Raw genomic sequence first — 9,371 nt, 5'->3', positions numbered from 1 at the left:
GAGCTTTTCCAAATGGCAATTGAACACAGCTTTGCTACATTTAGGCTCGGGGTGGGGGAGCTCCTAAGAGGGAACGATTCACAGCCAGTGGCAATACTCAGCTTGGCTCCTGCTGGAATCGTAGTCACTGTGCCTTATATACACCTTTTACTTTCTTAGCGCTTTGGTGCAGTGCTCAAAATGGCTTAACTTTAGGCACTTCCCATAGGACACAGAAGGACATGAAAAGAGCCCTGCTGCATCAGACCAAACACCCCTTTGGGCCAGCACATGCAAGCCAGAGTGGCTAAGCAGACGCCTTTGGGAACCCCAAAGTGGGACTTGCTGGCCACCAGCCACCTCCCCCTGCTACCTCTCCTCAGCTGACATTCAGAAGTGCACTGCCTCTCAGCTCGGAGGTACCATTTGGAGATCAACACTAGTAACCATTCATGGACTGGTCCTCCATGAAATGGGATGCCATGTTACCTGGTTGCTTGGGTGGCCCCATGGAGTCTGGAGAATTATTAATTATTATTATTTTGCATTTATATCCCGCTCTTCCTCCAAGGAGCCCAGAGCGGTGTACTACATACTTGAGTTTCTCCTCACAACAACCCTGTGAAGTAGGTTAGGCTGAGAGAGAAGTGACTGGCCCAAAGTCACCCAGCAAGTCTCATGGCTGAATGGGGAGTTGAACTCGGGTCTCCGCAGTCCTAGTCCAGCACTCTAGCCACTACACCATGCTGGCTCCCAGAAGGACGTGAAGGAGAAGGGCGTGGCATCCCTCCTGTGGGGCTTTCGTTCCCTTCAGGGGGCAGCAGGGATGAGAAGAGTCCAGGCCAGTCGGAGCCCAGTGGGGTTGAGAGGGCCAGGCAGAGAGAGCGGCTCCAGGGAGACAGCTAGGTTGGGCTGTCCTTCTCAGCCTTTTTTCTAAACTAAGAGCCCCTTGCATTGCAGACTTTCCTCCTCAGGGCGCCCTTTCCTGCAGCTTTCCCAGCTCTGGGATGCACAGACGTTAGCCCCTCCGCCCCAGGCCACTGGCCTCGCTAATTCCCTGCTGCAATAATGGTTTTAAAATCCGTGCTAGTCACATTCTTCTGTGGAGATCTGGTACTGCATATGTATAACTACCCCTGCTAAAAGGGCAAAGAGTGTCTTTCAAGTGAAAAAAGTACATATTTACTTAGCAAAGGAAACATATGGCTTTTTCCAGGCAAGTATATTTTGCATTTTTAAATAGTGAAAATAAGATGAATAAAGTCTAAGAAATTAGTGAAGGGACTGCAAAGTTTAGAAAATCAATTGGTTTGACTAAGATGTCTTTAATTGTGTGAAAGCCCCTAGCAGGGTACTAGAGGTAAAAATCAAAACTATAAAATAGCGGAAATGAGGTGTCAAGTTGAAGTTGGTTGGGTTTTTTTAAGGGGGAGGGGGGGAAAGAGGAGGAAAGAGATAAAACAATTTGCACATCTTCATCCCCTTTTACTCTTGCCTCTCCCTTTCCTCGCTTGCTTCCCCTGATGTTCGATTGTAAGCTCATCTGAGCAGGGAACTAGTTTCTGTGCTCATATACACTGATGGTACCATTTTAAAGGTTGGTATGTGGTTGCTAAGCCACCTAAAGGCACAGTGGGGAAATGACTTGATTATCAAGCCTGAGGTTGCTGATTTGAATCCCTGCTGATATGTTTCCCAGACTATGGGAGACCCCTATATCAGGCAGCAGCGATATAGGAAGATGCTGAAAGGCATCATCTCACACTGGGCAGGAAGAGGCCATGGGAGACCCCTCCTGTATTCTACCAAAGACAACCCCAGGGCTCTGTGGTCGTCAGGAGCCGACACCGACTCAATGGCCCACTTTAGCTTTATGTGGTCGCTAAGAGTCAACGCCGACTTGACAGCACTTAAGCAATCAGTCAATATTAGTCACAACAGGAACACAGGAAGCTGCCATAGAGTCAGGCCACTGATCCATCTTGCTCAGTACTGACTACCCAGACTGGCAGTGGCTGCTCCAAGGCTGCAGGCAGGAGTTTGCTAGCTATTTATGTATTATTTCTCGATGTAAACCACCCTGAGCCATTTTTGGAAGGGCGGTATAGAAATCGGATAAATAATAATAAATAATAATAATAAGCAATATTATGCTAGAAAACGCTTAGCTAAGGAGCGAATACACTAAACATTCCAAAGAGAAATATTGTTCCCATAATTACAGAGCCAAAAAAACCCAACTGCTTTTATAAAAAATCCAGTGAATCTATTTCGGGATCGTACCACAATACTTAAGGTACAAAGACTTTTGAATGACCACTGCACTGTTTTCCTAGAGATGTTGACGAAGCAATGCCTAGACGATAAAGCATATCTGAATGAGTTTCCACTGGAAAAACTAGATGGCAGCACCTCCCTGCGTGTTGCATGTCCCTCAGTGCAAACATCCACTGTTGCTGCTGCCGCTGCCGTCTTCTTCAGAACTTATGGGAAAGGTGCAAAGTCACCAAGCAAAAGCAGCAGAAACCCACATAACTATAAATGTATATAAATAATGCAATCAAAAGTGCCATCCTGAAATCAGCTATACTGTACCTGGGTAAATTAATGGCTACCCATTAATTTCAGCGGGACCTTAATTTTTTTTTTTAATTTTACATTTTATATCCCGCTCTTCCTCCCAGGAGCCCAGAGTGGTGTACTACATACATACTTAAGTTTCTCCTCACAACAACCCTGTGAAGTAGGTTAGGCTGAGAGAGAAGTGACTGGCCCAGAGTCACCCAGCAAGTCTCATGGCTGAATGGGGATTTGAACTCGGGTCTTCCTGGTCCTAGTCCAGCACTCTAACCACGACGTCACGCTGGCATGAATAAGCATTTTTATGTTTATTGCCACAATAAATCTGTACTATTTAAGGTGACACATGACCCTATCATTTTTAATTAGTAAACAAATTTTTAATATATGGGATATAGTTTACAATGTCTGTGCCTCTTAACTTTATATATAGTGACAGAAATGGGAACCACTTCCATAAAGCAGCAGTGCTGAAATATATGGGCTTAACCAGGAGTTCTCAACCTTGGGTCCCTAGATACATTTGGACTACAACTTCTATCATCCCCAGCCACAATGGTTTAAGGCCATTGTGACTAGGGGAGATGGGAGCTGTAGTCCCAAATAACCTGCTTTGGACTGAGCTGCGTGTATATTCACTTTGAATGAAGGTGCACAGCAACTTACTTCTGCCTATGAACTGTGTTTAGATTGAGGCTCTCTGGCTGTGATATTAAGTATCTGCTTAGAAGTACATTCTTTTAAGGCCATTTGGATTTTATTCCAAGTTACTGTGTTTAGGAATGAAGTGCCCACCAGCCTAAAGCCAAGTCCTTGATACTCTGGTTGTAGCACGATTTCAAAAATCAACACTTCTGAATTTTGCAGGGGCAACAATGTAGTGATGCATTGTCTTATCAAACTGTCCAATGGAACCAAGCAGTTACCAGAGAAAACAATTTATGAGGACATCCTTAGCCAACATTGCATTCTAAGAAATCCTCAGTCACATGGGTTTTATAAAGTCATAATGAAACACTGTCATCTTATAAAATCAAATCAATGATGACAAACAGTATTAGACACCAAGGCGGAACTGCCTTACTGCTTCCAACAATCCTAGAAACGGGGTCCATTTATTGGCAAATCTCCATCCTGTCAATCGTTTATGCAAATTTGGCTGGTTAATTCTTCCATATCCATTACTGTTCCCCTCTTATTTAACAATATTCACTACAAGCAGTCACACATTTTCCAATTTCACTGCAATTACTACCTTGATGCCAGACAGTAAATTAGCAATGGGAGGGACCAAACAAGGGGCTATATCCATTTGTGCTATAATCTGAATAACTCCCAATGTTTGGAAGATTTTCCGCATAAATCCACCTGCCCCCAAATCTACATTCAGCAAATTAAATTCTCATAATAATATATGGAATTAATAGATCTCATGCCAGCTACACTATGTTAATTACCTGTGATAGTAATTTTGTATGTAACGTCCTTCAGGTTAAAGTGAGTCTTGTGGCACTTTAAAGAGTTACAGATTTACTGTGACACAAGTTCCCATGCACCATTGTCCATTTTATCACAATGTCCATGTTGCAATAAACGGTAGATTTATGTCCATGTTTACTGATTATCTTTATTGACTAGTTATAATTTGCATGTGGAGATAATAAAACAGCAATTATGAAAGTGTTCATTACATCCCCTCCTCTTGTGGTAATATATAAAAAACAATAACAAAAGCCTTCATGATTGCCATCTTACTACTTCAGAATGCAAATTGTTTTGTAATACATTTGAAATGAATGAAACAAGAGGCACAATCCTGCAGAACTCAATGGAGCTAAAGTCCTCAGTGAAATAATGTTGTCATATTGATTTGCGTGGGAATTAGGACCAGAGCCACAAAAGTTGTGTGCTTGTGGGACTTTTTTCACATGATGCCATCACAAACACATGAGCCTCAGGTGACCTCATCAAACCCACAGGCTAGTGCAGACACACACTCATGGGACTTCGCCCCAAGCTTCCTGGCTTCTGCCCAGGAGCCTTTGTGACTGCTCTGACCAGTTGCAAAGTCTCCTGTCTACAGGGGCGTATCTAGGGGTAGGGCAGGAAGGGCACGTGCCCCGGGCGCCACTTGAAGGGGGGGCGCCATTTTGTAAAAAACTTTTTTAAAAAATGGTTGCCAAAAACAAAATGGCCACTGTGCATGCTCAAATGGCCTCTGTGAGGCTCTAGGTCAGGGATTCTCAACCTTGGGTCCCCAGATGTTATTGGACTTCAACTCCCATAATCCCCAACCAAAGGCAGCTGGGGCTGGGGATTATGGGAGTTGAAGTACAACAACATCTGGGGACCCAAGGTTGAGAATCCCTGCTCTAGGTCATGCCAGGCTTTGCAGAGGCCATTTGAGCATGTGCGGTGGCCATTTTGTTTTCAGTGGTCTTTTTTAATTTTAAAAAAAGATTATTTTTTAAAACGGCCACTGCACATGCTCAAATGGTCCCTGCGAGGCCCTAGAGGCCAGCGGGGTGAGGGGGAATCTTTGCAACACCCCCCCCAGCCTTTAGGAAGCCCCCCAAAGGGGCTACGGGTAAAAATAATAATAATAAAAATGTAATATAAGACACTGTACACATATTCAGATTGGCACTATGTACAGAGAATCAGGGCTTGTGAATACTGAGCTGTCGCTTAAGAGCTAGGATTGTATTCATTTGCTCTTACTTTGCTTCTTGTGATAAGTGAGTTAAATGTGATGTCTTGCTAATATGGCTATTAATGGTGAGTTTGTCTTTGGATAAGTGTGAAACCCTTAATATTAAGGCCCACTGAGAGTTTCTTGCTCTCTTTCTCTCATTTTAACTGTCTTTCTGAAAGACTAGAATCTATTCCAAGCAGTGACACAGTTTACTCTGCATATCCTTTAATTATTTACAGAGTATCTGGGAAAAGTCAAATTCTCCATTGATTTTTAAAACTTATGTAACAGTGATGCTACAATGCATAGTAGAGAATTAGACAGGAACGTCTGTTTAGTTTTCCAAATACACCTCCACATAGTATTTGGGAATTTCATGAGCTCCAGAATACTGAAATTTATAGTTTTCCAGCCCTTTTAGGTCTGGCTATGTCCACTGCTAAATAGTTTTTGAAATATTAAAAGATTAACGAGCTTGACTTGTATTTTTCAGCTGATATTATGGTAAAGTTATCTGAAAGATAGGTGTCAGATGCTTGGACAGGGGGCGCAATTTCAGTGTTTGCCCTAGGCGCTATTTCCCCTAGATACGCCTCTGCCTGTCTAGGAACAGCAAATGCTAGTGAAGGCTCCACAACTGTGTTTCCAGATTCCAGACGTGAGCTGGATTGCCCAAGGAGGCTCAACTGCCACTGAGGCAGGAGATAGCATAGCAGTGCAACACAAGACTTGGAGATCGGGGCCCCAGGCACAATTGTTATGCTGAACGCAGGTACAGAAGTACACTTCCTGTCTGATTCACACATTTGAAGGGCCTGTATCCAGGTTCACTTTTAGAATGAACACAGGTACAGTCATTCATACCAAGTGTATGAATCGGGCTTGTATTGTCTCTATTAAATACAAGACACATGCCCATGTGTTTCTTCCCCTCACCACTGGGGCCCCCACTGCAGTGGCTAGAATGGTTGACCGTAGGGCTTGTTTAAAGGAAAAATAGTCCCAGGGAGTCTGCAGCTGAAAGCAGAAGGGTGGGGAGGCCAGGAGGGAGGGAGAAGGGGGTCCTTCACTTTTTCTTTTCATCCATTTGTCTACACATAAAACATGCAGCTGCTGCCCCCAGGGAAGAGATACCAGATCCCTCCCCATAGATTTTCGCCCTCGGAAAGAACAGCTTAGGGAGGGCGAGTCTGAACGGACAAATGGCAGGAAGAGAAAGGGGCGAGCTAAGCAGCCCTTCTGCCTGACTGCCCCAGGCTGCCTCTCAGTGCAAAACGGAGCGGGCAGCTCAGCCTCAGAGCCATGAACTCAGTCCTTCCCTCGGCTTTCTAAGATCCTTCAGATTCCTCTGAGCCAGCTGCTTAACCCTGATGTCTCAGTTTTCCTATGTGCAAAAGAAGCTAATTGTTAGCTGTGGCATTTTAAAAAACAAAATAAGACTTGTTATAAGTCCAAGTAAATTCTGCTCTAAAAAGAATAATATAAGCCTATGGAGAAACATGCAATGTGTACTGTAAGATGTTCTCAGAACTTTTTGGTATTTTTTAGAGAGAAGTCTCTGCTTCCCCTCCCTTTGCTGCCTTCCACCCATTGTCAAAATGCAGATGGTAAACTCTGGGGGGCAGAGCCTTTTTTGCGGCTGTTACTCTGCACAGAGCCATGTACACTGAAGGGATATTATTAATATCAATACTCTTTACTGCAAAGAGGTTATATATTACTACATGCAATATATATCTTTATTATTGCTAAATAAACCAAACAAAAATCCGTAAATACAAACTGAGCACCCCTAACTCTTCTGCCCCCATCGGCCGAGAAGGGCCTCAGTAAATATCAGATGTCACTCCCACACCAGCGTTATCACTCAGCACCAGATACTCACTTGCTTTCTGTACTGGATTCCGAAAAGCTGTTGTCTTTGTTGTCCCAGTGATAAGAGTCTTTCGTATAGACTTGCTTCCTCTGCAAAAATGGAAAGGCATACTTGTGCCCGCCAAGGCTATTGCACAGGATTCGGTGGTGACAATGTAAGATATTTGCTTAACTGGTTTCAGTTGTCATCTGAAGTCAAGCCAATTAAGCAAGGATGAAATAAGTAAATGTCACTATACAAAGAAAATGTTGACGGATATGCAGTGATGCATATTTAGCTATACAAGGCAATTTTCATGTGTTTGTTTTTTAAAATACATGAATGCGCCTAAGCAGTAGGGATGTGCACAGAAGCGGCTGAGGGAAATTCGGAGGCAGGGGGGTGACTTTAAGAGTGGGCGAGGGTGCACGTACCCCTCCCTCTGCTTCCCTCCCGCCGGCACTCCGGTCCGACAGGGCAGTAGTGCACCTCCCTGCCGCCCCGTTCCCTCATCGGACCAGAAGTAAGCAGAAGTACTCGGCGCACGGTTCTGTGCACATCCCTACTAAACAGTCAGGATATTTTACCGGGGGGGGGGGGCAGGGGGGCATTTCCAAATAAGAAGTTGACTTTCCAGTTCCTAATTCCAATGTTTCAAATCATTATCTGTTGAGTGAACCATGTTAACAGCTGGATCCGAAGCCTGTTTACTTGCATCTTAGTCACAGAACCCTAGGACAAGTTCCAGACTAAGTTATTAAATTAATGGCATTTAAGTTAATCATGACTAACTTGTCTCATTTATTTCAATGGTGCTTAGTCTTAGACACAATGCCCACAGAGTGGGATGGATCCTTGTAGGCTGTCTAGTCCAATCCCTCCCTGCTCGATGCAGGAAATCCAGATCATTTGTCCAGCCTCTGGTCCATCATCTCCAATTAGGGCAAATCCACCGCACAGCTGCTACCATTAAGAAGTTTCTCCTAATGTTCGACCAAAATCTGCCCTCCTGTAACTTAAGCCCATTAGAGTTAGACCTGCCCTCCCAGCAGCAGAGATCAGATCCTTGCCCTCAGATCAGATCCAGCAGAGACCAGCTCTCTGCCCAATTCCTTTGAAATAATTCTGGTAGCTTCCTTGTCCCCCTTGGGCACTACCACCCACCACACTCCACTCTAGGCCACCCCTTTCCCCCCACAATGTGAAGCTATACATTTGTTGAAAGCCTCATTATTCCCTATGAGGAATTCAAAAATACTTTAAAAATTCACCAATAATTGCAAGAGTATCTGATTGTCTTGGAGTTTGGTGGGTGGTAGGCACCCCTACGTGCCTACCACCCATCCCACTTTTGTGCACCTAGGTGCTCCACAATAGGGGATAATGGGCTGGTTTGAGTCCCATTATACCCTATGAGAAAATAAAATAAAAATAAAATTCAAAAATTTGTTTAAAAAACCATATAAGTGTTTGATTGCTTTGGGGGTTGGGTGGTAGGTACCCATGGGTGCCAACTACCACCCCACCCTCTTTGAGAGGTTCCAACCGGTTCAAATCGAAACACCCCCCCCCCAGTTCGGTTCGAATTCGAACTGGCAGCTCAAACCTAATGGCTGGTTCAGTTCAAATTTGAACCATTGAACCAAACTGGTTCGAATTCGAGCCAGTTTGCACATCCCTCCTAGAGAGGCCTCCGTGGGCCTGATCCTGCAGGGCTCTTCCGAATAGGCGCATAGGAGGCTGCCATGTTCCGAGTCAGACCCTTGGTCCATCTCGCTCAGTATGGTCTACCCAGACTGGCAGCGGCTTCTCCGAGGCTGCAGGCAGGATAGGCAGCCTCCAGGATAGGCCCCTAGAGAGGGACTCCAGCATCTGCATCCATCTGCACGCCAGGTGGATGAAAAGGGGAATCCTGGCGGCGGCTCCTCCTCCCGAGAAGCCACACAGAGCTCCGCAACAGGCCTCGCTCCCAGGCAGGGACACACTGCTGGGCTGCTGCCAGTTCTCCCTCGAGGTTTCTTCTTAAAAAAAGAAAAGCGCGGGGGGGGGGGGGGTGAGAGAATGGGTGGGCTGCCATGGCGACCTGGCCCGACCTTCCCCAGGATGGTGGTGGTACCCAGGGAGGTCAACGGAGCTCCTCTCCTCGGAGCCGGCCGGGGCCTGGCTGGGGCAGTCGAGGCTGGGCCTGCTTGGCTGGCCGGCCATGGAGGGCCTGACTTGGTTTCCCCTCCGCAACGCCGGAGCCAAGGAGCCGCCGGAGGG

This window comes from Hemicordylus capensis, chromosome 9 (assembly GCF_027244095.1).
Source record: "Hemicordylus capensis ecotype Gifberg chromosome 9, rHemCap1.1.pri, whole genome shotgun sequence".
Lineage (NCBI taxonomy): Eukaryota > Metazoa > Chordata > Lepidosauria > Squamata > Cordylidae > Hemicordylus > Hemicordylus capensis.
Note: the sequence above shows the minus strand (reverse complement) of the source record.